We start from the raw sequence: 27,839 nt of genomic DNA, 5'->3' as shown, positions 1-27,839 counted from the left end.
TATTAAATATACTCCAACCCAAACTTACATACATATCCATGTGCATCCATTTCTGATAAATGTTGGTTCGACTCCTCTTTATTTTAAATTTTTTAAAGATTTTTTAATTTATTCATTTGACAGAGAATGAGAGTGCACAAGCAGGGGGAGCAGCAGAAGGAGAGGGAGAAGCAGGTACCCACTGAGTGCGAGCCCCATGCAGAACTCGATCCTGGGACCCTCGGATCATCATCTGAGCTGAAGACAGATGCTTAACCAACTGAACCACCCAGGCGCCCCTTTTTAAAATTTTGTATAGGATTTGTCGTGTTGAATATTTTGAAAGGAGTAATGTATTCTTCTTTTTTTTTTTTTTTTTTTGGTTCTTGAGCTCGATATATTTCTTTTTCTCATTAAAGTTTCAAAAAGAAAAGCGGTTTCTCTTCGCTGATATACATTAAAATAGAGTCTGTACAGCCAAAGACTCTGGGCCCTGGCTTGCCCTGTGTCCCTGCACCTCCCTGGCCAAACCCAAAAATAAATATAGTGTGATTGCTCTGCAGGGCATAGAGGTAGTGCTCTCCCTACCCCCCCGAGGAGGCTGGGTGGGAGCTGATGGGGGGCCCTGGCCACCCCAGGGGTCCAGGGGCTGGAGCCTGCTTGGAGTTATTGCTTCAAGGGGGGGGCAGTAAAGCCCAATGCAAATGATGAGGAGAGGAGTGAAGTGGGCAGGGGCCTTTGCTCTCCAAATCTCCCTCTGCTCTGGAGAGGGGGTTGGATTAAGCAGCAGCAAAAGCATCACCCACTGGGAGACTGTGGCCTCCACTCCCTTCCCTCCCTGAAATCAGGCTTCTGCGCCCCCCCCCCCCCCACCAGCACATCCCCTGCAGCCCCCTATGTCTTCCACAAGGCCCCTACACTCTGGGGGCACGTTACGGCTTGCAAGGGGCAGCACTGGGCCCAGAGGCTGGGCGCACACATTCCCAGCTTCTAAGACCCCCTGGGAGCAGGGAGGGGGGTGCGTAGGGCCTGCTCCCAGGGGCTGATAGTACTGCCCTGGCCCTGCCAGCAGGCTGTGGCACTGCCCAGACCCCAGCTCTGCCCCCTTGGGGCTGACACCATACTGGGCAGGTCCTGCCAGCACCCCCACCCATGCCCACCCCTTGCCTCAGTCCATCATGGCCTCGAGCATCTCCAAGAACAGCCTGTGCCCTCCAGCTTCCCGCCATAGAAATGGGCCAGCATCTCGCCCGCTGTCTGGGGAAGGAGCGGTAGTGTGAGCAGCAGCCTGCCCGCCCGCCGCCGCTCAGCACCCCTCAGGGGCCCGCCCGGCCTGCTTCAGCTCGTGTAGAGCTTCTCGCAGCCGCTCCACAGCCTCGGCATCCTCAAGGTGCACAGTCTGAACTGGCCAGGGCAGGGCCTTCAGCAGGACGTACCCCTCACGCTCCAGCCTCAGGGCCCGCAGTCGCTTCACCAGCTGCTGCAATGCAGCCCCTAGCTCCCCCGAGCTGGCAGCGCGCGCCCCCTCTTCATCCAAGACCAGGTCCTCGGCGAAGGCCAGCTCATCCTGCAGTGGCAGTGAGTGCTGGGCCACAGCCAACACCAAGACCTCCATCCACACGCTCTGCAGGACTGACATCTGGTCAGACAGTGACAGCGACGGGAAGCCTGGGATGCTCTTGGCCCAGCTGATGGTGACCACAATCTCTCGGTCAAAGAGGTCACAGGAGGGTAACCACAGCCGGGAGGTGTCCTCCAGGGCCCGCCGGGTCGGGCATGGCATATAGCTTCTCAGGCTCAGCCACCAGCAGGTGGGACACCAGTGCATTTACAGGGACGGGTTTCCGAGGGCCTCCGGCTACCGCCAGGGGTCCAGCAGGGAAGGAGCCCGGGAAGGGCAGCGGGTCCACCTCAGGCCGCCCCCCTCGGACTCGGTCCAGACGCACTCGCTCCTTGAGCGTGGCCACCCGCCGGCTCTCGGTGAAACGACAGGCCTGGCGGGCCTTGCGTCTCCGCCTGCGGATCTCGCACTCGCTGGCGGCGGGGCAGCTGCACTCGATGCTCCCCTGGATGGTCCTCTTGAAGCGGGCTTTGCAGGCCTCACAGGACGCCATCCCCGCAGACCAGGCGGAGGCTTCGGGGTGGGGAGCTGAGCACCGGCTTCCCACCGCCCTGCCGGCCAGGCCCAGCCCCCCCCCCGCCCTGTGGCCTGGGAGGCAGCGGGTGGAAGCTGGCCCAGGGGCCGGGGCCACGGGGGGCTCGGGCTCGGTCTCCGAGGAACCCTTTGGGCTGTCAGGGCTGGCTGGCTCCGCCCTGATGTCGAGAGGCTCAGTGCCCACCACCTGCTGGACGTGGCGCTGGTCCCCTGGGGCTCCGGCAGGGCGGGCGGCAGGCGTGGGGCCGAGCGGCCTGGAGCGCTGGGGTGAGCCTGGGCCCGGGAACGGCCCTCCTCCGCCGCCGCCTTGGGGCGCAGCGCCCGGCCGAGCCGCGCCCCTCCCTCGGCGGCGCCGCCGGCGGCCTTAGGACACAAAAGGTAAAAGGAGTAATTTATTTTATTTTATTTTATGTTTTTTTTTTTTAAAGATTTTATTTATTTATTTGACAGAGAGAGCGACAGCGAGAGAGGGAACACGAGCAGGGGGAGTGGGAGAGGGAGAAGCAGGCTTCCCGCCGAGCAGGGAGCCCGATGCGGGGCTCGATCCCAGGACCCTGGGACCGTGACCTGAGCCGAAGGCAGTCGCTCAACCGACTGAGCCACCCAGGCGCCGGAGGAGTAATTTATTCTTACATAATTTTTAATGAGGGACTAGCCAGTTGTATAGTCACTTTCTGTATAATAAACCATGGAGAACTATATTAAAATAATCACATAACGGGGGCGCCTGGGTGGCTCAGTCGTTAAGCGTCTGCCTTCAGCTCAGGTCATGATCCCAGGGTCCTGGGATCGAGCCCCGCATCGGGCTCCCTGCTCCGCGGGAAGCCTGCTTCTCCCTCTCCCTCTGCCTGCCTGTCTGCCTACTTGTTCTCTCTCTCTATCTCTCTGTCAAATAAAAAAAAAAAAAAATCACATAACGAGGCCAAATAGAATTATTCTGTAACAACGCTGAATTATTAGAAAACGTATGGATATAACTATATAAATATACTACTATTTAAAATACATATTCACATACTATTTTGAAATGTGTTTTCTTCTTGATAGACAGTAAAATGTAAGTAAACTATTGCAACCATCCAGGCAAAATATGATACAGGCCTCAACTAGAACAGCTTTTTAGCAATAGAAATGGAGGCACCAGAATCCTGACTGGAGAAGGGGAAAAGAGGACAAGCCATGCGTGCTCGCATTTTAGAATGGCTGTGCATTGCTAACATTTAAAGAGTTTCTGATGATTCTTCAATCAGGGAAGGATGCGAGACAGAAAGAAAAGGTGGACTGTCCTGTGCTCACATGCTGAGGGACTGACTGCACTTCTTTTGACCACAACGGAAGAGCAATTTCAGCCAAACAAAGCAGTAACTTCGGTCTTCCGGACAAACTGTGCTAGACCGCACACCCTCTCAGCAGCATTCCAGCTCATTACGTGGCCCACGGGTCAGTGTAATCAATAACACTCACCATCTGTCCTTCTGTTTTAACTAGATTTTTCTTATTAACTAGGTGCCAAAATCATGAGTTTCAGTACTGCTGAACGAACGCATTTATCCAGGAGGCATATATTTATCATGGGCCAGCTATCAGTCACTGCTTCAGGTCTGGGGGAGCCAGGAGCTAACAAAATAGGCAAAAAAAATCTCTGCCCTTAGATGGTTATGGTTGGGAGGAAACATGTAGTACTAAAAAAGTAAATACATGGAATGCATTGTACTGTGGATGTGACAATGATATGTTCCACGGAGAAGAACAGGATTAGGGAGGAATGTTCAGGAGGACAGGAGGATAAGGTCTTGTGATGACCACGGCAATTTTAAATATGCAAATAAGGGAGGACCTAGCAGGAACAGGGACGTTGCAGCAGATGCTCTAAGCCCTTGGGGATGGGGCTGTGTGGAGCTGGAGTGGGTACGGTTAGGTCTTCGGGGCTGAAAGAGAAGCAAATGCGAACACCCTACAAGGTGAGGGTGCCTGGGGTTTCAAGAAAGGTGAAGAGGCCTGCGTGGCCTGAGCACAAGGACAGCAGAGGTGCCAGTGAGCCATGAGCTCAGAGCGAGTAATGGAAGTGGACATCTATGTGCATTCAGCATACAGGGAAAACTTGAAAACTTTAATGACTGTAGTCCAAAATATGGGCGCTCAGAGGCAAAATTCCCTGCTCTCTGCTCCACTGATAATTACTAATACCAAAGGCCAAATTAAACAATGTTGATGGGTAGGAGGCCTGAAGACCTCCAAAGTATTAACTTTACTGTAAAGCCGGGTAAATGGGAGGCAGCTTAACCCATCAGCTCAATGAAGAAGAGAAATGTAATTTACATCGTTGGAAAAATGTATTTTTACTTCTAAATATTGAGTATTACATAAGGACAGCTATTTGGAAGTCCCTAGCAGGTGGTCTGAAAAAAATCAGGAAAAACAAGTCTATTAATGACAATGTACTCTGAAAAACATTTCAATTAATGAAAGTATACTAAAATTATATTTTAATAAAAAGATTTCCATAATACAAAAAACATTTGTATTTGGAAAAAATAGGAAATTTAGTTGGATAAACATCATTTAGGTTTTCATTATTTACAACATCTTTAGATAAATGCAAGACTATGTTGATAATATGGACTAACAGCACTAACGTACTTTCATATGCATATCACTCATAGTGATGATCATGGTGGTCCCGCAGTATGAAAAACCACGGTAACAGAGCCACTCAGAGCATTCTATCCACTGGAACTTCTTTCTGTGTGGGTATGCTTCCTATCCTAGCTCAACAAATTATAATTCTGATTCCCTATCATTTCTAAATACGATATGTTTAAGAAAAAGTAGATGAGACTAAATAAAGCAGGATACTTCTTTGCTTCTGATTTAATAAAATTTATGATAGACAAAATGAGAAAGGATATCCCATGTCACCCTGATTTTAAAGAGTACAATTCCTGTACTATTTATAGTGTTAATGCCCTACTTCACAAAATAAGGTATTTCTGCAAAATAACTAACTTCAAGTTTGACAAACATTGGCTCATACAGAAACATTTCCCGTAGAACTGAGTATTTTAAAATGTTCGTACATCGGTGGTCTAAGTTTGATAGTAAGAAAGTGAGTGAAAGAAATCAAGAAATGCCTCTCCTAACTAGAGAAAACCTGATTCTGAGTCTAGCAAAAGCTAAATATGAATTCCAAACACATAATCTTTAACCATATGAAATGCAGTTAACACATTTATTCTTTATTGTATTTGTTTCAGAGAATAGTCATGAATTTTTCCAAATGTTTAGAGTTGTCTGAAGGAAGCACACTTTTTAAAAAAAGGTTTATTTTTCAATATATTGTTATTTCAAGTGAGTTAAATGTCAATTTGGGGGGAGAAAATATAGCTATATGAAAAGGTATATAAAATAGTACTCAAAAGCAAGATGAACTATATTAAGTCTAAAACATTATCAGTTTTATTCTTTTGAATATATTTCCAAATATGATTTGCTCAAAGATTATTTTCTTGTTGAGACTCAATTTCTATTTAGACGGAGAAAAAGCTCTTATGGGGAATACAATACAGCACAATTGCTTCTAATTATACCAACTCATATTTTGGTATTTTGCTAGGAAAAATCAATGGCAGCAACCAATTCTTTACAATAGTTTCATTAAAAATCACCTCTGTGGTCTGATATTTTCTTTCTGAAGTCAAAGGAAAAGAACACTCTTATTTTATGTTTTCTGACCAACCACCAGCTTCAGTTAAAATCCTTAGCTGGATACATTCACTCTGAAGGAGAGGAAATCAAAATATATTGCTTATCCTGCTCTAAACCAATAGCTGGGATTCCTGGAATTACTTCAGTGGCTTAATTATTGACACACTTAGATCCCGATATTATTTGCTCCTTGTGGCATCTGAAAAATCAAGCAAAATCATATAAAACATATTTTATTTATTTATTTGGTGGTTTAGATAAGTAGTTATGAGGAAGATATTTGCTCCTAGGATTGTTTCCCCAGGAAGTAGTCAAATGTTTTATCTCGAAATTGAGAATTTTAGTTATTCATTCGAGAACGCTCAATTCTAGCACTATGCTGGGCAGTGGTGAAACCATGTTGAATTAAACAGAGGACTTAATAGGTGCATTTGGCTTCTTAGCTATGAATATATATTAGGGAAGAAAACAGCCAGTAAGGGAATGTGACAAATAAATATAAAATTTAAACTCTAAAAATAATATCCTAGATGGCTATGCTGTGTCATGAGACCATATAATGAGATAATTTGGACTCAAGGCAAGAAAGTTTGGGGCGAAATTTCTCTGAGAAAGTGATGATGGGTAGGAAGAAGAGCAGGAGGTAACCAGGCAAATAGAAAGTGAACTGTTTCAGGAAGAAACAGATGACACGCAACTCAAGGACTGGGAAACGGTCCACGGGGCATAAGGAGGGCAGACTGGCCATGTACGAGCAAGCAGTGGGTAGGGCATGGCACCTGTCGGCCAGTGCAAGCTGCACTGATATTTAAATTTTCAGTCAAAGAGCAATGGGTATTACATCAGAGATTTTGTCATAATCAGACCTGCAATTTGAAAAGAGCATTTGAAACAGAAGTATGGATAACAGCTGCTGGTCACCTGCTCTGTGGTGACAGGCCTCCCCTGACCAGTTGACGTTCAGGCCAGTGACCGACACACCCTGACTCTTCACCACGTCCCAACGTGGACTAAAAGCTGTCCATGAGATCTGGCTTCCTGAGGAGCTTTAAAAGGTGATCCACAGTGTATTTTAAAACTCCAGGGGAGGGCGCCTGGGTGGCTCAGTCGGCTGAGTGACTGCCTTCGGCTCAGGTCATGATCCTGGAGTCCCGGGATCGAGTCCCGCTTTGGGCTCCCTGCTCAGCGGGGGGTCTGCTTCTCCCTCTGACCCCCTTCCCTCTCATTCTCTCTCTCAAATAAATAAATAAAATCTTTAAAAAATAAAAATAAAAATAAAATAAATAAAATAAAATTCCAGGGGAGTTAAAGCCACATGGGGGAAAAAGAAGGCAGCTAAGTTACCATCTTCTGGTTTCCTGTCATCCATGCACTACTCAGACACCATCTCCCCATGCAACCGGGTCAGCAGCCACCAGAAGATACAGACCTATCAGCAGCCTACACTGCCGGGGGCTTGCTTTGAGGCAGAGGTCAGCGTGGTGATGTCAGACTCATGGGGCTTCATCTCTGCAATGAAGCATCATTCCATTCCTTGAGGCGAATCAACTTTCCCGGAAAGTTGAGCGATACTAAAAAGACAAACTTTTATAAAGTAAACTCAACAAGACTCAACGGTAGACTGGATTTGGGGAGAGAAAACTGATGTGACAGGATGAACACACGTGAGAGAACCGAGTGAAGGAAGACAGGATAGACCAGGCTGTGGAGCATTGCACAGATGCCATCTTGGATGTGTTGAGCTTGGTGGGAACAGCCCATAGATTTGAAGCCTGGTGGATAGGTTTTAGCTGGAGACACAAAGGTGTATGTCTGCATGTAAGCTGTGAATGTAGCCGCCAACGTGCCTGGTGGGCTCGCTTGGAACCACACGGGAAAATAGCCCAAAGCGATCAATCGTCAAGGAGGTCCAACATGTATACTTGGAGTAAAGCCTGATAATGTTTCACATCATTCAGTGGCAACAAAAAAACCAACCAATCAATTAATTAAAACTAAATCAGGCAAATGAAGAAAAAGGATCAAAAATGAACAATTGGTGTATCTGGGTGAAAGGTATACAGCTGCTCATGGTTTCATTTTTTTCAACATTTCTCTAAGTTTCCTTTTCTTTTTTTTAATAAAAAGAGAAAGAGCGTATAGTTAACATGAGCACATACTGTTCTACTATTTATTTAGAAGAAAAATGACCATGGTGGTTAATTTTCTATGTCAACTACACGGGACCAAAGGGTGTCCAAATAGCTGGTAAAACATTATTTCTGGATGTGTGTGCAAGGGTATCTCTGGAAAACATTAGCATTTGAATCAGCAGACTTACTAAAGTAGACTGACTTCCCTCATGTGGATGGGCTTCATCCAACTCACCCAGGGCCTGAATAAAACAAAAAGGCAGAGGAAGAAGGCTTCATTTTGCCCCCTGCATGCCTGCCTCTGCTGGGACAGTGGTTTCCTGCCCTTGAACTGAGATGTACACCATCAGCTCCCCTGATTCTCAGACTCAGACCGGACTACACCACCGGCTCTCCTGGGTCCTCAGTTTGCAGGAGGCCAGCTGTGGGACTTCTCAGCCTCCATAATCATGGGAGCTAATTCCTCATAATAAATCCTCAATGAATATGTGAACAGGGGGGAAAACAGACTGATTATGGGAAGCTCTTCAGAAAAGTTTGGTTACAGCATTTATAAAACTGCCTTAAAAAGCTAAATTATTCAAATTATTAAATGTTAACAAAAATATCATTAAACACCATAGAAAAAATAATTTGTAATTACATTTTAATATATGTTTTTAAAATCTGTGAATTACTCTTTTGTGTGGTAGTCAATGGAGGCAATTCTGTCAAAAAAAAAAAAAAAAACAGAGAAGAAAAAAAGAAAAAGCTACATCATCCATATTATAGTCAACCCTTGAACAACATGAGGATTAGGGGCACCAACCCCTGACATGATCAAAAATCCACATATAACTTCTGACTCCCTGAAAACTTAACTACCAACAGCCTACTGTTGCCCTTACTGATAAGATAAACAACCAATTAATATATATTTTGTATGTTATACATATATATATTATACACTGTATTCTTAAAGTAAGCTAGAGAAGAGAAAACATTATTAAGAAAATTAAAGGAAGAGAAAGTATATTTACAGTACTGTACTGTATCGAAGAAATCTGTATATAAGTGGACCCGCGTAGTTCAGACTCCTATTGTTTCAGGGGCAACTATGTATATGGCCACCATACAATGACATATAAGAAAAGTCCTTAGCAACATTACAATCTACCCAGACACATAAGTCCACTAAAATAAAAAATAAAATTAATTGCATGTTATAAAACTTATTTGATAAGCATATATCATTGTTAGCTTATTCCAAGGGACAATTAATTTTTCTGGAAAAATATGATGAAAAAAAAACCCACTATATTTTACTATAGCTATGGCTGTTCCAAAGGCAGATGTATCCAAAGACAGACAGCAGTCCCAATTAGTGTCTGACCCAGGTCAAATCACTTTTTTGGTAGCTGCTTAATGAGCAAAGTAGTACAAAATGTCCTCAAAGATGTTGGAACAATAGTTGCAAGCCCATGAACTGACATTTAGAAAACTTGTCAAAATTAATAGAAAAGGTATTGCATTAAGTTCTAGTTATGACATTGTTTAATAAAAAGATCTCATCTTCATAGTTAAACTCATTTTTACCCAAATCATTCAAGTAAATTAGTTTGGGCAATGTAACATCACATATTTATTGAAGTAAGCTATGACAACAGTTTTAATGAAGAGTGTCCAAGGATTTGCTAGCAGTCGGCCAATCAAACCAAATAGCATAATTGAGGTGAAACCTTTGTATATCGAGGACACCATATTTTAAAATACACAAAGATCTAACTAGGAATACATAACCTGAGAACATGTATCATAAAATTTTCTTTCTAGTCACTGCTTATTGAGCGTGAATCAAAAAGGTTTAAATTTTTTTATGTTTGCAATTAGCACATCAGTCTTATGTACCATTTTCACCTAAATGAGCATTGGTGTAAAGAGAAGTGCTATTGTGTTTCACATTGTCTATAAGTCACTAAAGACTAATCTATAACGAATATAGAGCAATACCTATATTATATTTATTTAATTTCTTTATACGTTTATTAGTACATTTAGGTTGTAATTGTTTTCATTGTTTAGAACAGCTTCATGAGGAACTGAATAATGTAATCAGAATTTTTAGATCTACGGGGTATCTTAGAGATCATTTCATTTCACATAGGCAAGGGGGAAAAAAAAAGCCTGAAGAGGTTGAATGAGTTTTCCCAGTAACCATGGTTATTGAAATGATCCAAGACTAACTACACCAATTGGCGCTTCATTTTATTTCGAATCTAGTACTAACAAAATACAACTGTAGGCAGAAGGTAAATTGTGTCCCGAAGCTGGGTGATATCCACATCACCTCTGGGAAAAAAATCCACTGCTATTTTTATGGCAAAACAACATCACTGCAACCAAGTTATTACGGTGTCATTGCCCAGAGGAACAGAATAGAAACCCCAGAAGGCACTGTTGAGGATTCCGTTCCTGTTTATAGAGATCCTAAGTAATAGGATCTTTTTTTTATTATTTAACACCTTAAATATATTTATTATCATAAGTACTTTTTCATTTTAATGCACGACCATTACATGTCATATTTCCCATTGATGACGTTATCAAAAGGATATTTTTATAATTTCTTACAAATCAATATTACTAAAGAGTTAAACAAGAACAGTTGCACCAAACTACAAGGCAGCTTAAATACGAATTCATTCAACATTGCGTCCTTCTACCTAACCAGCAAATGAGAAGTTAACGTCACCTTCATTCTTTTCCCTCTGGTTCTCTATATCCATTTTGAAGTCTGATGAGCCATTTGAAAGCAATACTTCACAGAACAAATGACAGAAATAAGTAGAGTTCTGGAAACCACCTGCTTTTTTTCTATAAAATACCCTATCCTATTTTTAATAGTTTTTCACATAGTGTAGAAAAAGAAGGAAAAATTTCATTTCTGTTCTATAAAGCACTTTACTTAGTTTTATTCATGTTACTTTCAAAGACATTCTATTTAATAAAAATATCCATACTTTCTAGATTAAAAACATAGAATGTGTAAATTAAGTTAGAAAAAATAAAGAATATATATTTGATACTAAGAATATCACTAATGTCCTCAAGTGAGAAAAGGTAAGCTTTTTTATAATTTGAGTACCACATTTATTTGACAAATTCTAATTTCTGATTTTGTGGTTACAACTCAATTTTCCATTATTCATTAAATGTAAAACAGAATAAAAAGGAACCACCAAAAAGCCCCATGATATTAGATGAGCCACTGTGCCACATTATAAATTCTCTTGAGTCTTTTATTTAAATAATATATCATTTTAGAGAGAAATTATAATTCAGTGTTAATTTACACATTAGTTAATATATTTGAACTTAGAAATGGCTATTACTTAATATAATTAATGGTTATGCTATTTAATATAATTCACAAAAAAAGTCATGAAATAGATAATACCACTTTTATCAACAGAGAAAAATAACAATTCTCAAGGAATTGATTGATTGATTGATTTAAAAGATTTATTTACTTATTTGAGAGAGAGATAGAGAAAGAGCAAGGTGGAGGGGCAGAGGAAGAGGGAGAGACAGTCTCAAGCAGATTCTGCGCTGAGTGTGGAGCCCGTCATGGGGCTCGATCCCACCACCCCAAGATCACAACTCGAGCCAAAACCAAGAGTCAGATGATTCCCAAGCACCGCCTCAAGGAATTTAAATACTTAGTTCAAAGTCATGCAGCTCTTTTATTGTGGAATTTAGATTTAAACCCACGCATTTCTGACTATATGTGTTTTCTGCCCAATATAATATTCTAAAATCTTATTCTAAGATGTACTATTGATTATTGTTCATTGTGTGACTATACACATTTTGATTATTCATTCACTTAGTGGCAGACATTTGGATTACTTCCAGTTTGGGATTATTACCAATAAAGAATCTACCAACAAGGATATACAAATCTCAGTGTGGAAATGATACTATGGTCAGGTCTAAAGGCCCTTATTGCCTCAGCAGTAGACATGGGGGAGGATGTGATCCTCTATGCATTTGGGTTTTTTTTCCTAGAAAAAGCCATTTTTCATAGAAATTCCATTTGGGTGTCATTCTCTTTTCTGGGAGTGTTTCCAAAATGTTGAATGGGAGTCTCTAAAGTTCTAGAGACATGCCTACCACCCAATCCCTTGTATATATCTCTTACTGTGAACAGTCTCTATTCTACAGGAAAACACAACACAAACACACAATCAAAACTTTTTGTAAGCTGCTCTGTTTTATGCAAAACTTATCTTTTGGTGGGCTTGGGCTCTGGGGGGGTCCTGCCCAACAAGGACACTTTTCTGTGCAAGATCCCTGGTGACTATCAATTGCAGGGCAGACTATACAGTTGAAGGGCCAAAAGAGGCATATAGGGGAAAACACTGGGAAATATCATTTAGCAGTATTTGAATAAATGTTTTAAGAACAAGCATTTGTTCCTAATTTTACATTTATATATATTTACAAAGCATTTTAAGGAAAAAATAATAGGAGTCAGGAGTCAGTGAGGTTTTTTTTTTTTTTTTTTTTCCTTTAGAAGCACTTCATATATTATTTAAATTTGAGTCTTTTCAAAGTATTAGAGAGATTCCTCAATGGTTGTAACCTTACATTTTTAAGGAAGGCTTTTGCCAGTGAAGGAATTTATAATCTGGAGTAGATAACTATGATAATGGACATTCCAGGAAGCAAAAGTAATACTTAAAATGTTTTATAAGTGGATCAATATTAGACTCAATAATTGAAAATAGCAGTGAATATCAACCATTGGTGAGGCCATACTAATGAACTGCAGTTGAACATCAGCCCTGCCTAAGGGTATTCAGAGTTGATAACATGTTTTTTTCTTGTATGTTTTAACTAATACAACTTAGCATGGCCAGAGCCAGTATTTTTGGTCATCATGCTGGCTGATGAGCATCAGAACTGTTTGTTATCCCACCAGAAGCTAGTCTTTGGAGTCCAAGAAGTTATGAATTGGTCATCCTGGTGATGAGGGACTAGAAGGTAAGCTGATGATAAAGCAGAAGCTGACACCCCACAATGCCTCCCCTCCATGGGATATATGTGACATTCCTCAGGCACTCCTGGCTGCCCTAAAGCTAAGGAAAGGAAAAACAAATAGTTAATTTATAGAGATCACAATCCTGCAAGACAGGAGTCTTAGAACCTACAAGAACAAAGCATTTCTATCAATAACCTAGCTTCCAGAAGGAAATGTAGATAGAATTAAATGTCTTTATGACCTGCAGCCCATTGACAGATAACTGAAGTGGACAGAGTGTAATGTTCCTCCAGGAAGTTCCCAATTATCTTAATGTTAATGCCTTGCTAGAGGGAAAACAACCTTAACTTGACAATGGCAAGGCCTCCAGGATCCTGGGAGTCTTCTTTAACATATGAAACATATGAAAATCCTTTTGAAAATCTCCCTTTTCCTTACCTCCCCTAACTCTCAAGTATATAAACAGCTACCCCTCACAACCCCGGTGTAACATGGGTCCTGTCTCTGTGCTTTAATAAGCCACCATTTTGCACCAAAGATGTCTCAAGAATTCTTTCTTTGTTGTTGGCTCCAGATATCACCCCACGGAACCTCACTTATATTCCAAAACCCCATCACTGGTGTCTTCGGCATTATCTCCTAGACTTGTTCCGGGGTAAGTGATCATTCCTGAAAGCAGAAGAATATTCATTTTTCACTTCTCAAGTTTTTAAAATCTATTTTCACGGGTCTATCATTCTCTTAGACATAGTGTCTCTTACCTAAACTTGTTAACCAACCAAGGACAGAGAGGATAATTTTGAACTTTTAAATAAATTAGGAGGTAATTTGGAACTGGGAATTAGACCTTATAAAAGCAAAATGTTTTATCTCAGATACTATCTCCCTTCCTTCTTATCCAGATTTCAATTTGCAGAGTTTTAAGCCTTCATCACTCCTCGGATCCTCTGTGTTCTTTTATCCCCATTTCTCATTGCGCTGAAGAGAGGCACAGCAGGTGGTTTATGTAGGCTCAAGATCTTTCAAAAGAGCAGTTATCACATTTTTCAACAGCTCAGGTAGTAGGAATTTGCTTTTTTTTTCCATAGTGCCTTTTTTTTTTTTTTTTTGAAAGGCACATTTTGCCAACTGTAAATGGAACTCAAACCCTTGGGAGTTTAAACTCATTTCTAGGTTTGGAATCTACATTACTCAAGTGTGTTTGAAACATGCAAAAATCATTTCCTCTCCAGCTCAGGGATGTCCAAGAGGCCCCAAACCTGAGCCAAACAAGATGATAGCCAGGAACAGTAAAATATCTTCATATTTTATTTTCTGTTATTCTTCCCCGTTGTATTAGACATATGTGGTCCCAAGGCCTTAGATAATTTTCAATACCTTAGAATACATGGTATGGTTTTTTTAATGATTTTCTTTGAAAAATCCATTTCAAAACCCCACTAAAAGAAAAAGAGTTTTTTCATCTTACTTTTGTACCTAAATTCTCTAGAAGGTGCTATTGTTGAATAGCATTTTCTATGTCATCAAGGTTGTTTGGCAATGCTTTAAATTACTATTATTTTCAAAGTTTACACATTTAAATATCCCATTAAATCATCACAAACAAGCAGGTCTTACATGAATACTAGTGGGGCTGCCACCAGAAATCAAGAAGCTCCCCTTTCTCAAAGTCACCACTACTCTGATGTTTAACACCAAAGATGAGCTTTTGCCTGTTGTTGAACTTCATATACATGGAGAGCTTGCACTCTTTCCTATCTGATTGGCTTCATCCCACACTGGGTTGGTGAGACCCATCCATGTATTGCTTTTTGTTACCATTTGCCTGTTCTCACTGTTCTATAGTTCAAATTGACAGGATGTCTTCCAAATTGATTTGTAGATCTGATGAAATTTCATTTAAAATCCAAAGAAGGTTTTTGGAAATTAATAACTTCATCCCAAAAAAATAAGCAATCTTGAGAAAGAAGAATAAATTTGGAAAACTTACAGTATTTCTTTTTTTTTTTTTAAAGATTTTATTTATTTATTTGACAGAGAGAGAGACAGTGAGAGCAGGAACACAAGCAGGGGGAGGGGGAGAGGGAGAAGCAGGCTTCCCGCTGAGCAGGGAGCCCCATGCGGGGCTCGATCCCAGGACCCTGGGATCATGACCTGAGCCGAAGGCAGACGCTTAACGACTGAGCCACCCAGGCGCCCACTTACAGTATTTCAACACTTATGATAAAGCTATAGTATTTTTGAATATATGGAAATAGTGCAAAGCCAGAAAGAGCAAATGAACATTACAGAGTGACCAAAAAATAGTCCTCCAATTTTTGCCTAAGAAGACATTGTAGTCTGGTAAAATAAAAAACATTTTGGAAGAAATATGCTTGTGATTTTCGGTAGGTAAATATTAACAATCCTTAACATGTGCAGTAATGCCCTTGGATTTCTTTTCCCTTATGTGATTTTTTGAATGAGCAACAAATTATTGGATCATAAATGTTTCCTTGAATCTTTTAAGTCTATTAAAATCTTAGAGAAATCTGAGGTGAATTTCTTGTTTTACTCCATCCTTTTTATGTTTGAAAGCCTAGATGATTTTTTTTTTTTTATTCCTGGATTCAAAAAATCACAATAATGCTTGAAGACACCTGGAAAAAATTATCAAGGGTAATTCTTAGTTTACAGGTTTAAAATGTCCCCCCAAAATACAAAAGTAAACATTTGAGAGAAAAGTAAGTCAAGACAACTAAAAGAAGGACAGTAAATTATTCTACCACAGTACAATGTTTACAAATTAGAAGAGTCTAAAATATTTGATTGATGAAAAGACTTTCAAATTAAATCAAAATGTGAAATAAAACAAGCCATGACACAACCAAACCCAAAGCAGAGTTGAGAACGACTGGGCACAGAGAAGGAAGAGTATGACATCTGTCACACAAGTGGGGACTGCGCACACAGAAGCTCCTCACACTGTCTCTCTCTTGCCCTTGCCCACCGCCTTCTGTGGACAGGCAACCTTCCCACAGAGAGGACACATAGTGATCATGAGGGACTCCTTACAAAGAAGAAATGAAAGAACCATCTTAACCTCTGGAGCTTTCCAGAAAGATGTTTCATGACTCATTATGGAACTTTTATCTGAATCCAATTAAGACTTATTTGCATCTATTTATATCTGTAGGACATCTCAGGGAAATGTTAGTACTTCTTCCAATCGTTCTTCTGATGTCTGCCTAAACTGACAATTTCTAAGCCTCAAAGTGTAATTTTTCCTCATTGTAATCAAGACTTTTTTGTTGTTACTATGTTTCCAATGCTGCTGTCTTCTAAGGTATGATCCTCACAAATTGATCCCTTTAAGTTACATCCAATTTTATTTTTCGTTTCTCACTCTGCCTTTTGCAGAGTGCCCTGTAAATGTAATCACACAGCCTTTTCAGACTGACTTACTGCTTATTATTGCTGAAGAGTGTTAATAACAATACAGTATTATTGAAGAGTGTTGCACCCATTCACCTCGCGAAGAACATCTTGGTTGCTTCCAGCTTTTGCCAATTATGGATGAAACTATCATAAACATTTGCACATAGGTTTTTGTGGACGTATGTTTTTAAACCAGTTGGCCGAGTGCTTAGGACACGGTATGCCATGGCTGGGGTTAGTTTAGTATGGAACTGCCAAATTCTTTCCAAGTTCCCATAACAGTCTGTATTCCTACCAGTAGTGCGTGAAAATTGCTGTTCCTTTACATCTCACCGTCAAGTGGTACTGTCAGTTTTTGGATTTGGGTCATTCTGATGTGTATGTAGTGGTACTTCGGTGAGGTCATTTGCCTTTCCCTCATGACAAATGAAATCGAGTATCTATTCATGTACTCTCTGTCATCTGTGTATCTTCTCTGGTGAAATTCCTGTTGAGATCTTTGGCCCTTTTTTCAATTGGGTTGTTTGTTGTTTATTGTTGAGTTTTAAGTGTCCTTAGTATGTTTCTGGTACAAGTACTTTTCAGATGTGTTTTGACAGAGTTCTCCCAGTCTGTGCCTTATCTTTTCATTCTCTCAAGAGGGTCTTTCAGAGAGCAGAGATTTTTAACTTTAATACCTTCCAAATAATATTCTTTTTCTTTCATGTAGCATGCTTTTTGCATTGTATCCAAAAACGAATCACCAATCCCAAGTTCACATACATTTTCTCCTTGAAGTGGTATTATTTTACATGTTACACTTAGATATAGATCTGCTTTGAGTCACTTTTTGTGGAAGATATGAGGTCTGTGACTAGGCTTTTTTTGCATATGGATATCCAATTGTTCTAACACTGTTTTTTGAAAAGACTATCCTTTCTCTATTGAGTATGCTTTGTCAAAAAGCAGTTGACTATATTTGTGTGGATTTATTTCTGGGCTCTCTGTTCTGTCTCATTGATCTGTGTACTATTCTTTTGCCAATACCATGCTGTGTGATTACTGTAGTTTTATAATAAGTCTTGGAATCAGATAGCATAAGCCCTCCAACTTTGTTCACTTTTAATGTTTGTACTGTCTATTCTAGGTTTTTGCCTTTCCATGGACATTTTAGATTCAGGTTGCCAATATCTACAAACAGTTTACTGGGATTTTAACAGGGTTGTGTCATAGTTACCTGTTTATAAGGATGTGTGTAATAAATCCTTTCTGGAATTTATTGCCAAAGTGAAGTTTACTTCTTTTCAGGACACGGAATGTTTTTCAGTGAAATCCATCTAAGCCTGGACCTTTCTCGTTTTAATATTGACATCAAGAAAACAAAGAAATCATATTTAGAAGTCACTCTGGTTATTTATTTTTTGTATTGTTTTCAATGAGCTTTTTATTTTAACATCCAGACCTGCATATATATGTGTGTACACATATATATACACATACATATACATATTTATATGTATATATTCATATATATTCCAGCCCTATGCTATTAGTGGTAAATATAAGTTATAATTAAGATTAGAAATAAATTAAACATAAATATACAAATAGAATAAAGTAAAAATTTAAATAAAAATATCAACAAAATGTTATTACATTTTGTTTTGGTGAAATTTTTATAGACAGTTGTCTTCTATGTTAAATATAATAGTTGGTTTTTCATATATGTTGTCTTACTTTTATTTCAAGAGATTCTTTAATAGAATTGGAGACTATCCTACATGTAAATGCAAGGTCCTTATGACCTACCAAAGAGGAGAATATGGGCAGCATCTTTTGTTATGGTGTTTTTGGTTAGTGAATATTCCAAAGGTTTATTGGAGCTAGAATTCAAATTTATCATGTTAGAAAAATATATTTGGAAATGCACTGAAGCATGACCAGTGGAAAAAGACAACAGGGCCTACTTTTACTTAGATTGTGTTAGTAGTTGAACATTTGCAGAACAGAGAATTTGAAGATGTATTAACAACACTGTACAGTGATATTTCCTCAGATTCTGCACAAAATCAACACAGTGGTTTCTCCTGTAACTCAGTGATGGAAAGAAGGAACACTATTTTTTAATGGTTAAACTATGTCATCTGGTTTACCTTTTATAGTTTGTGAAAAATATATTTTACATAATGCTGGTTCTTTCCTTTGCACGTAAATAGCACTTTTCATCAATTCCCTTGGGCAAGAACAAACAACTAACTTTGAAAAAGAAGTATGCTGAAGAGATATCATGTATATAATAGAGTAGTAGACCTGAGATAGAACCCAAAAATCTTGTAAAGTTTCTGCATTCGTAAAATATACTATATTTTTTTCTTATCATTCAAAATGTATCTGGGGCCTATTGAAACTAAAATAATATTTCCAGAAATAAGACGATCTCCATAAGCCATTTGTAAATTCAAAATGTCACCCACACATTATTGCTAGAGATTTTACCTCACCTCCTATCTCGTTAGTGAACTCGTAACTATCCTTTAAAACCTACACCAAATGGCAAACCCTTTGTGAAGTGTTCTTGGCTAATTCTGCGTACACTGGAATTCTAGGATGGCACACTTTTAAATATACACTTACGCATTGGTATTTATCACTACACCCTGAGCAAATTGATAAAAGTATAAATATGGCCAGCATCTTTTTTTTTTTTTTTTACCTGAAATAAGCATACTACTTGACACTAATAGACAGAGAATCTTTACAGTACTGTGAATCTTTACTTACTGTGATTTTTACAAGATCGTTTTGGGGGGGAACAGAGGGGTTCCACATCTGAAAACTGGCTCATGATTCATAAATTGAACAATGGAGCATGACTTCTTGATAAGGTGACCACCTGAAGTCTCCTCCATTCTTGCCTTAATTTGATTATAGATGTTAAGTAGCATCTCTACTCGCTGCCTCTAATAATGCCATATCCTATGAACCATCTCCACGACTCTTAGTGGGCCATGTCCCTTGGCTGCTTTTCTGACCTTGCTACATGTTGCAAGTAATTATGGGCCATTGGCTTCTGGCAGTTAAACCCCACCACATGGTCTCTATTGTCTTGGGCCCCCATCATCCTTATTACTATGTTAACGCTGACCAGACCAATGGGGAACGCATGGATGAAAATTGCCCATTGAAAAATTGCCTATTGTCCATTTTCCTTCATGGCTGGAAAGGGCTCAGGTTTACCATTCTCCTCTGGTCAGTCATTAACTGGGGACAGCACAGGGAATGTGTGGCCTTTGTGGGAATACAGCCATAGATCTCAAAGGTCCAACAGTTGAAGGCTGGTGGCTCACTGCACTACTCAGAACACCTCCCCCACCCCCACCATCTTGTTCTTTAACATAGAAATATATGTCAGCATAACTGATCTATAGTCCTTCAGCCCACTTGTATCTGCATGTATCCTTTTCTCTTCCACTCCTATTACAGTATTAATAAGTGTGTTCTTACTCTCTAAAGACATTTTTTTGTTGTTGTTACTTATGTTTCAGAAACAAACATCCTCCACCATTTTGAGAAATTATATTACTGATTATCCACTTCATTGCTATTTCTCTCCTCCTGGATGATAAGCCTCATGGTGGCGGAAGTGTCTGTTTGTTTACTGAAGTATCCTAGATGCCTAGAATATTGCTTGGAATATAGTAGGTGATCCGTAATTACTGATTAAATGAATGAATAATTACATTCATCTTCACCCTGTGGCTTTTAAATGTTTAAATCCCTGCCATCTTGGAAAAATAAATTCTTTCTCCATACTCGGTATCTTATATTCATCTACTTTATCTTTCTTTACACTATTTGATAGGCAGATTTCTAAATAGAGCTGATGAAGCTGTTTTTACTCCCAAACTTGCCATTCATTCCTTAATCCTTCCCCATCTAGTAAACACATCATTTTGAAAATATCTTTTTCATAAGATCTTTAATGACCTCTGTGCACCTGCTTTTAATATCATATGTCAGTCCCTGAAATTTGCTATCTCAGCATTTCACACTACTTATCACACCCTCTCCCTCGAGAGGTCTCTCCTTGGCTTCTTTGAAGCTATGCTCTCTTGGTCTCTTTCTGCTATGCCAACTTCTCTCTGTCTCCCTTAGGATCTTTCTTCTCACCCATTCCCTAAATTTTATACTTGAATTAAATCTGACATCTCACCTTTTTTGCTCCCCGCATCCTCTCTATGTAATATTTTGCACACACATGCTTTTGATCACAACATAGAGATGTTGACAACACCTACATTTGACTCTTTAACATAACTTTTCATCTTCAAAACAAATTCATGTTTCTAGCTATTAACTTGAATCTTCACTTAGATAACTCATAGACAATTCACATTAAACATGTCTAAACCAAACTTGTGATTGTTCCCTACGTTAGAGAGATTTCCCTATTTGAATGCATGGGAGAGGCCTATATCCAATTGCACAAACAAGAAATGGAGTCTTCCTTGATATTTTACTTTTTTCTCTCTTATATGCAATTACCCTAATGTCCTGCAAATTTTACTGCTAAATGCATCCCAATTAAATATTTTCTCCATCATTATCCCCTTTTTCTTAGCTCATCCAATCCCTTCTATCTCCATTACTACAATAGTTTATTTGGTCATAACACATCCACTTTTTGCTATTTCCAAATCCTTTCTACACATTAAACTAGTGTAGATTTTTCTTTTAGCACAAATCTGATCATGCCCTTCACTAGTTCACTCTTCACTGTATCATCTCAGTTACTTTAAAATGATTATTGTCATTTTTTTAAAGTAAGCTCTACGCCCAGGGTGGAGCCCAATGTGGGGCTTGAACTTACAATCATGAGATTAAGACCTGAGCTAAAATGAAGAGTTGGACACTTAACAAATTGAGCCACCCAGGCGCCCCCTGATTACTGTCATTTTTAACATAAATAACGGCCCTTAAATTTCTTTATTCTAGTTACTCCTCCAGCCTTATAGAATATTTCAGGAAGATTCGTGAAAGAAATAAAAGTGAATGAAGGAACCCAATCTGGGCAATATGAATAAACTAAATATACAAATAACAATAACAAGTTGTGACCCCTGATTTTCAGAATCCACATAAATCGGGACCATATCTCTTTCATAATTTTTTTTTGACACAGAGACTGCGTGGGCATGTGCAGTGGTGGGGAGAGAGAGAGGGAGAGAGAATCTTAAGCAGGGCATGTGCAGTGGGGGAAGAGAGAGAGGGAGAGAGAATCTTAAGCAGGCTTCATGCCCAGCACAGAGCCTGATGTGGGGTTTAATCTCATGACCCTGAGATCATTACCTGAGCCAAAATCAAGAATCAAACGCTTAACCAACCGACTGAGCCACCCAGGCACTCCCATAATTATAAATCTTAAGTATAGCATAGTGGCTAAGATTTAGTAAAATATTCAATAAATGTACATTATCCACATGTAAAGGCATAAAAATGTACACAAATTAGATAATCTTAATATATGACCTATCTTCTTAAAAACATCTATTATTCTATTTGTGTATCTCCTAAGGAACTCTACTAGTTTAAGGATACAATAAAATTTCACTTGTTCAAGGAATTCATATATAAGTGAAACTAAAACAGAATCTGAATTTGCCAAATCATTTAAGTAGTTTCTCGGGGGAGATACAGTTTTATGACTGTTGAAGAAACAAATCTTAACTGTCACAGAGATATTTTATAAAGTGTTTAGAAAACTGGGGAAAATAAAATCTTCCTGTCAGTATAAAAACATATGTAATGTATTCTTCTCTATAACCATCAATAAAAAAGAAAACTTTTTAACATCTTTGCACTGAACATTTACATTTCACATTGTGAATCAATCAATACATTGGTAGATTTGTATTTAAAAACCAATTAAGCAGTTATTATTAATTGTCTGCAAACTGAATATAAACTTTGAGCTTTTGATGAGAAATTTGAATTTATACAAGCCATGCACAAACCCCTCTATCAATTCCATGAAAACTGAACCACTCGTTATAATAGCAGAGATGAGTGTTCCAGGGCAGGTAGCGTACATGTTGACAACCTCAACTTGTGGCTACTAGAGGGATTTGAGTCATTGCTATTTCTCAGGCTTCAAGAAAAGAAAAACAGAAAGTCAATGGATGGTAGTCTGGTCTTTACAGAGATGTCATATCATTCTTGTTTGCATGTCATTGGTCCAGTTATTTACATGGTCTTCCCTAATGTATAGGAAGCTGAGAAATATAAGACTGAATGAGTAATGAGCAAATTGAAATGAGTAGATATCAAACAATTGTAATAAATTTGCATTATGGTGAGCAGAAATAATAGAATGACAGAAAGTAAACAACATCATCTTGAGAATAATTTATTGTTGAGCTTCTCAGCTTTTTGGCTAAGATCAAGTGAGAAGAATTTATTGTTGAGATTGATTTTATTTCACTTTCTTTTAAATAAGTAAGACTCCAGAAAGATTATGGTTTGATAGATAGTGGCTGGAGAAATGATCCAAAAGAGAGAAAAAGTTTGATGTTATAAGACATAGATAGAATAACAATATGTAAACAGGACAATGAAGGGTTCTGAATGAAACGAGCTCTGACCAGAAGAATTGAGAATAGTTGCCTATTTTAATAGGAGAAAAGGGATGCTTGATGATGAAGGGGGCTTTGTACATTTAATGATGGGATAGCAAGGGGGTCCTACTTATCATGAAGTATGAATTTACCTATGTTGGTATCAACTTCTGCCTTGGGCTACGGGCAATCACAAATCCTTGATGGATGGAAACGTCCTCTATTTATTCCTCCAGGGTTACCACACAGTAGGAGAATATCAATATGAATTCCTAGTTGATCATCAGGAAACACCTAGGAAATAGGCCTACAGTGTGTGAAAGTCAACAGAAAGAAAAACAATATACTTTGATTGTAGAACATACCAAGGATAACAGAAATGGAATTTATTTTTCCTCCTTTTTTTTAAGATTTATGAGAGAATGCAGGTGGGTGAGGGGCAGAGGGAGAAGGAGAAAGAGAATCTCAAGCAGACTCCCCACTGAGTGTGGAGCCCAACTCTCGGCTCCATATCACGACACTTGAGATCATGACCTGAGCCAAAATCAAGAGCTGGAGGCTTGACCAACTGAGGCACCAAGGTGCCCCTAGAAATGGAATTTCTTAAATATAAATTATAAAATAACTACATATTAACATTTTATAAAATATTGAAAACAACAACAAAAAAGAAAACAAGACATTAAGAAAATGGTCATATATATCTCACAGAGATGCTTGTCATAGGTATTGCTACTCCTTCTCATTTCTGATTTTTCTTCTGGAAAACCTGCTTAACTGAGATTTTGCTTGATTTAAAGTCTCTACTATATCCTTAGTAGTGAAAATACAGGGAACTCTTTGTTTTTCCTCTTTTTTTCATAATATACACAAATCTGGCTCTTCTTATCCTTAAAATCAAAATTTTCTACATATGTATGACTTTCTCAGCCAAAAGTAAAAAAAAAAAAAAAAAAAGGATGTGCATTCTGCTCTTTTGTCCTTTTAATCCCCTCCCCATGGATCTTAGCAGTAAAGATCTGTAAAATTTCTAAAGGACTTGGCACTCTAAGTTAATGAAGATAAAAATGATCAAATATTTTTAATTAAAAACAGAAAAATGGAAACCATACATAAATGGGAAGAATGAAAGGAAAGCAAAAGTACTATTTATCTTATCATGGAGTACATCCTTGAAGACATTAACATACTTGAGTATAGAGAAAGAAAACATGAATGTTTTAAATAACCACATAAATAGGTAATTGTTACATTATGAAAAAATCATTTTAGTTTAGTAGTCCTGTATTTCAAAATTATTTTTTGTAAAATTAGTATTTCTTAAATTCTGATGATCTCTGAGTTAACTATAATATAGTTTCCTTTGTCAAACTATCCTTTGATAAATTGGCATAGCAACAATACTCTTTCAAGAGCCTATTCCAAAACCTTAATTTGAGCATGAAACCAGATATTAGTAATCCTGTTCTGTACAGAATAAACCTTAAAACCACAGAGTATCAATTGCATCTGGTCTATTGCAATCTTAGAGACAACCTTAAATCTACTGAAATCATTATCAAAATATAGGTATAAATATATTCATATTGTAGTATAATGGTTTCTGAGTTAACTTGAGCTATCTGGGACTAATTTACATGACTCTTAGTTTCCTTATAAATTTCAAACAAACAGGATGCATTTTTATTGAGATAGCATGGACAAAATAGGTGCATATGGTAATATCTCTGGAGCTCTACTCCTGGTCACAAAATAGGAGATTCACATGATTCCTCTTTTTCTTCTGCCTGGATATAGAGAGTGATAAATTATGGTGTTACTAATCCATCTTCTGCTATTACTTGATTATGCTTGGCACATATTTTCAATTATGGTAATAAATGGTATAAATCTGATTCTAACAAAATATCATCTGAACAATGAAATCTGAAGAACAATGGGCCAACTTTAGGTAACACATACATCCCTTCAACCAGACTGCCCCATACCACCACCATGTTCCTGTCCTTCAAAAAAAGCAAGTACTTCTTGATGGACCCATTTCTCCTGATGCATATAAGTGTATATATATGTATGTGTGTGTCTATATATACATATATATATGTATGTATGTGTATGTATATATATATATACATATATATATAAATTATAAGCATATAAATATAAAAGAAAAAGAGTTTGGTAATATAGATCAAGACATTTCTCTGTTCACAGACTAATAGCACAAATTTATATCCTACCACTGTACTCTATACCTAATTGAAAACAGTTTTTTCAATTTTTCCTCATAGATAGAATATAGTTTTAACTTCTTAAAAGTAAATCTACATACTTTGGCTGAAACCTGTTTTACTATCTTTATTTGCTAAGAGGAATGGCTAAAAGAGCTTGACAGATAAGTAAATATATTTTTAATCTATTATAGACCCTTGAATCTAAGGAAATAATTACCTCCTTAAATAGAACCACTTACACTTTCTTACTAGATGAATTCGAAAAACTCTTCCTTCTTTGTGTTTATTATTGCTAAAGATTAGCTGCTATTTGTTTATATGACAATGTTTAATTCAGGAATATTAAAAAGTAAAATAAAACTCAATAATTTACAGGAAAGTGCTGCACAGCTGGAAAATGTCATTATTATTCTCCTTTGCAAAACAGTATTTTCATGTTTCCTACTGATATGTGATTATTGTTGCATCTGAAATGCTGACCGACCATTTAATAGCATATAATGGGATGCTGTAAGCTTAGTAACTGGAGCTAAATATGTATAGACTGCTACTCATTACTAAGAAATAGTGTGCTTAGGAGTAGGCTCCAAACAAAGAAAGAATCAAGAATATCTAGACCAAAGTAGGGGAAAAAAACAACAACAAAAAGATGCTTAATTTCCTTTTCCCAATTGCCAAAAAAGACTATTCTTGATGAAAAATAAGACATGATACTACCCGTCATAAAATTATAGCACATTAAAAATGTAAACCTCATGCTTCTAGAAATCAAGTTATATATCATATAATGTATAAGTATATTATATATTTAATATATTTTTATATTTAATATAAATTATACATTATAATTATACTTATCACTTATATTTTGTATGTTATACTGATATATATTTTATATTAAATATATAATATATACTATATACACCTTTCCTTAGGTGACAATCCTAGATTAGCATTCAAAAATATGCATTTTTTGCACTACTATGAATGGCTATAATGTCAGGCAGATTCACGTGGAATTACAGGTCTCACCCAACAAAAAAATTTACTAACAATGCTAAGGAATAGTGAAAAATTATACCCTGACTCTTCCATTTGTAGCTGCGTAAAGTCCCTTCCTTTAGAGTGATGAGATAAAAATGCATGTAGTAGAGATTGGTACAAGAAAATCATTTAAATTTAAAGTATTTCTGTTTTTATAACTTGGTAGTTACATAGCTACAAATTCTACGTGATTTATGTCCACTCCTGACAGTTATATCCCATAAATCCATAAATTTCAAATTTGGTTTCTAATAACCAATCTAGAGTGGACAAGAATATCTTCCTACATAAAAGCTAAGTACAGAGCAGTGCCTACAATCTTCAGAGTTTTATTCCAGCAAGTCATTTCCAATAGCATGTTTCTAGGACATCTGATGAGGGGCAAGAAGGCCACAGGCCACAGATAAATCTGAAGAATCAGGGGGCACCTTACAAACCCACTGCTAACTCTTCCCTGCCCATGTTCAAGGTAAATTATATGGTCAGGGAACTTCATGTTGAATAAACAAATGTGGCTATTTGAGACATTAAACCTAAGTTTCCACTAATTGCAGAAAATGCAGGAAGTTATTCAGAAACCCACTCTGAGTGCATAAAAAATACTGAACACATATTCGTGTATAGTAACAAGTTATGTATACCTCTATCATTTAGTCATTTTTAAATTTAGAAGCTGTAAATGAAATAAATGTACATCAGTTTGAAATATAACTCTTGCAGAGAGAAAATTCTTGCAGATGGAACAGATAGAAAATTATAATTTCCAATTTTAATTAATTTTACAGGAACACTTTCAATTCTTTTTTTTTTTTTTTTAGATTTTATTTATTTATTTGAGAGAGAGAGAGAGCATGTGCACCTGTAATTGATAGGAGGGGCAGAGGGAGAGGGAAAGATAGAAGCAGACTCCCCACTGAATGCAGAGCCCGATGTGGACTTCAATCTCAGGACCTTGAGATCATGACCTGAGCTGAAACCAAGAGTCAGTCATTTAACCAACTGAGCTACCCAGGTACCCCAGGAACACTTTCAATTCTGTACAAGTGTTATTTCCTTTCCTCAACTTTTTCTTAGCTGCACACCTCTTAATCCGATCTTCACAGCATTCCTTTTAATTATGTTAATTTAATCAACAATATTACTAGGATTTTTTGTTTTCTGGGAGTTGATGCTATCTCAGTTAACTTTGCAGATACCTGCTTGTAACCCTTTGAGTTCATCCTCCACAGCTTTTCATACCTTGGTAGTGCTTTCCTTTTCAGCACTGAGTAATAGTCCACTGTCTGGATGTACAGTTTGTTTATCCGTTCACCCACTGAAGGATATCTTGGTTGCTTCCAGCTTTTGGGAATTATAAATAAAGCTGCTATAAAATCCATGTGCAGGTTTTCATATGGATATAAGCCTTCAACTCCGTTGAGTAAAAACCAAGAATCATGATTGCTGGATTGTGGTAAATGTATGTTGAGTATGTAAGAAACTACCTAACTGTTTTCCAAAGGGACTGTACCATTTTGCATTCCTGCCAGCAATGAATGAGAGTTTCTGTTGCTCCAT

The 27,839-nt window shown here is 38.2% G+C and overlaps 1 pseudogene; it reads right to left on the bottom strand.

The window, feature by feature from the left end:
* Nucleotides 1-1,147: 1,147 nt before the first annotated feature.
* Nucleotides 1,148-27,839, bottom strand: LOC123853216 (steroid hormone receptor ERR1-like; annotated as a pseudogene).

This window comes from Mirounga angustirostris, unplaced genomic scaffold, assembly GCF_029215605.1.
Source record: "Mirounga angustirostris isolate CCGP_5_RB_7025 unplaced genomic scaffold, mMirAng1.0.hap1 SCAF_14, whole genome shotgun sequence".
In the NCBI taxonomy this organism is placed as follows: domain Eukaryota; kingdom Metazoa; phylum Chordata; class Mammalia; order Carnivora; family Phocidae; genus Mirounga; species Mirounga angustirostris.
Note: the sequence above shows the minus strand (reverse complement) of the source record. Positions and strands in the feature narration are given on the sequence as shown.